Source organism: Cyphomyrmex costatus, unplaced genomic scaffold (assembly GCF_001594065.2).
Source record: "Cyphomyrmex costatus isolate MS0001 unplaced genomic scaffold, Ccosl1.0 scaffold1170, whole genome shotgun sequence".
In the NCBI taxonomy this organism is placed as follows: Eukaryota; Metazoa; Arthropoda; class Insecta; order Hymenoptera; family Formicidae; genus Cyphomyrmex; species Cyphomyrmex costatus.
The window spans coordinates 6745-10214 of NW_017275142.1; the positions used below are offsets into that span (position 1 = coordinate 6745).

The window sequence follows — 3470 nt, forward strand, 5'->3', positions numbered from 1 at the left end:
CATTCTGCAACAATGTTTTCAAATTCTGCTTCTGTCACTGTTACGTGCCGTGAGGAAACTTGTCCTTAAAAAGAGAAGTAATAATAAGAACATTTCCACACACACGCGCGCACTCGCACACGCACACGCGCAGGTACGCACGCACGCACGCATGCAAACACACACGCACATATACACATACACACAGATATTTTGTACATTTAATATCTTGAAACATACATACTTTTAATTATTTTTATTAACTTTAAGTCACAGATTTTAAAATTGTCTCTTCTGCCTTTCCATGAACAATCCATGGCACATTCATTTGTGAAGACATTCTTCAAAATTCGATGGATATTATCTCTCGGATTGTTTCCACCAATTCTTGATAAAAATCTTTTCTATAAAAACATTTTTCATTCGTTAATATATTTAAATGTATTGTACTATCACGCTAAAATTTTAAGGCAAAGACATATAATATAAATTATTAATATATATGGAAGAATTATCTAAAACCAGATCAATTATACATTGAAGATTGCGAATTAGAGATCAAAATTCAATCAATTAGAACAAAAAATATTAAAGTTAAAATAATCTGATCAGGTCAAATTCTAGTCTTCAAATCGTAATTCTCAATCTGTAATATATATTATCCGATAAAGACTTAATATTTATGTTCAGCAAAAAACAGGTTTACAGTTCTAATATTCTTTTATATGGAACATGTTTAGCAAATAAAACAGATCAGAGTGAGCGCTAAGTCTTTATTATGATTATGGTTTCTAACTTAAATTCAGAAGAATTAAAGACAAGAACTAATAATATTAAAGAATCACTAAGCAATTTACTGATCGACTTTGATTGCTGAACGTATGGTTTATATATTAGGTTCATATATTAATCTTGATTGCATCAACGTTACTTGAATTTCAAGCGAGGCTTAAAACTCTCACTTTCTCTCTTTATAGTCAAAAGAGCGGGAGAGATAGAGAAAGTTGTAAGTCTCGTTTAAAGTCAAAGTAATGTTGGTGCAACCTTTATACACTTAGAGCGATCCAGTGAAGAATTAAGTTAAGACAAGAATCAATCATATGTTAACGAATCTTATAACAGTTTAAAGATATTCTTTTGTGTTAAATTTCAATAAGCATATAACTCATGCCTTATCAACTTTTTTTTTATTGTTAAATTAAATTAAAAAACCATATATATAGAACCATTATATATAATAAAAATGATTATAAATAAATATAAAAACTTACAAATTGGGTTTCTGCTTCTTCCGTATTTATCAATATATCTTCTATATCTCTGATGCTTTGAATTGTGTTAAGAGGAAAAAATTGCACTATGAAACTGTCATCACTTTCCTTTGGATGTTGTAGCGTTTGATTTTTTATTATATCTTCAAGTTTTTTTAATCGTTCATTATTATCTTTTAATGTTAGATTGCTTACCGCTATTATACGCTTTATCTCTTTTAGGCTATCTATAATATTATATAATGACAATCTTATATACGCAGTATATAAAAGATAGAAGTATTTTATAACTAAAATGAGAGAAAATAGTGTAAAAAAATTATATACCTTTTATCGAGCTCGAGTCAATAGAGGTGTACTGAGTAGTACCATCTAAAATATTTTAATGTATGTATATGTATATATAATGTATATAATCCTACCTATATATTGTCAAAATTAAGTTTACTGATTTTTATTGTACGTACCTTGTATTATTATAGGCACATTTTGCAATGATGTAAGCACTTCTGGTGTGTCTACAAAAGTATTGTCGCTGATTATCAGTCAATCTATTTCCTCTTCAGTTAATTTATATCACAATTATTATACTTTATATATAATATAATAGCAAAAAACTTATAACATGGCATACATTTTCTGTAAACTGTCGTTGAAAAAAATGTTGAAAAAATGCTTTAAAAGTTTCAGGACACAAAAAGGTTTACGTTTAGAAATTTTTGATTCGTCAAATTGTACTCCTGATCATTCACAAATACTTAAATTGATGATGTTAGTAGCGATAAAACACAATAAAAATTCTTGTATAATAACCAATATTTTTCAATGCAGCCGTATTTCCATTTGACACTTGCTTATATATGTACTTATTATTATTATACTATTATTATGTATATACTAGCTATTATTATTATATATTATTGTTATTTTTATATTACTATAACATCACATATACGTACTGTGACGTGACATTTTGTCAGTCACCCAGAAAAACAGCATAACGCGAGATCCTGGGTCCTTCAGGGTCAACGGGCGAGCGCACAAGCTAATGTGCGACATTATTATTTAATTTTATTTCATTTTTGCGATTATTGTATTATTTAATTGGTATTCCCTTTGTGCGATTGTTGTATTATTTTCCTTTTTTTCTTCTCTGTGTAGCTATTTAGTTAAGTTTTAGCTAACGTTAAGACAATCCTGAGTTCGGATTTCATTATTAAGTACGATCAAAGCCGGTGGCTATTTTGTCTCTCTGTGTTTGACCGCCTCACCTATCACGAGAAGAAAGAAGACGTCGCCTGCTGCGAGGGAGACATTGCTGTCAGAGGAATTCGACTGGAATCACGGAAAGCGCGTTACACGCAGATCGTATTATTTCATATTTGTTACTGTAATGTCGCCATTCTTCTGTGAATTATCGCACGATTATTGCAGACGCCTCGGAGAGAGACGTCAGCTGGGAACGGATTAACAGGCAGGACCTCCGCCGAAGCGCCGTATCCCGTAAAGATCACAGGAAGATCCTCGAGCGACCAAAAAGCATTTTTCCGCCTTATTTGGAAAAGCGCGCCACAGCGTAAAAGGATCTGCGACACGCAAGGACCCGCGGGATTCGTCGCGAGGTCGCGCGGTTGCGGCGAGCCAATTAGAGCAAGCAGAGGCCGATAAGAGAGGGCCTGACGACCTGCGTGAATCCGCGGAAACTTCCGATCGGCACTTGTGCAGTGACGGACCTCGAGTAAGGACGCAGGATCTCGCCCATAATTTGGCAGGAATTTCGAGAATATTCGTCGAAGATGAGCACTGCTATCGGCTCTCGTACAGACTTTGAAGGAAGCGGCTGAGGAGGAGTAACGCCTTGGTGAGGCGAGCGTTATTCGTTTTATTGTAAAGTCACCGATCGCGTAATCTTTTGTGAGCGTCTTGAGCGGATCGCGTGTGAGAATTTACGCGGATTTGATTCGGTCGATGTCGTACCGGCAAAGAGTAACGTTATTGTTTCTGTCGATGAGCGCGTGCCATCCGCTCGAGCGTAAGAGTTCGTGAACTCAGGATTGTCGTTATCGCTCGCCCGTGTCACTGCCAAGTCATATCGTTCGTATTACTTGTTGAGATTCCGGTTTGTTTAAGAATTAGAGTCGAGCCGCGTGTCACCGCTCAGCATTAGGCTGTCGGTTTGCGGGAAGTTCCGAGAGTCGGACATTTCTAAGTACCGTCGAC

General features: G+C 35.0%; 1 protein-coding gene across 1 annotated transcript in view; it reads left to right on the forward strand.

Moving 5' to 3' along the window:
- Positions 1–3470, forward strand: part of LOC108778187 (uncharacterized) — a 7871-nt gene that overhangs the window by 2141 nt on the left and 2260 nt on the right. The gene's annotated exons all lie outside the window — the stretch shown is intronic.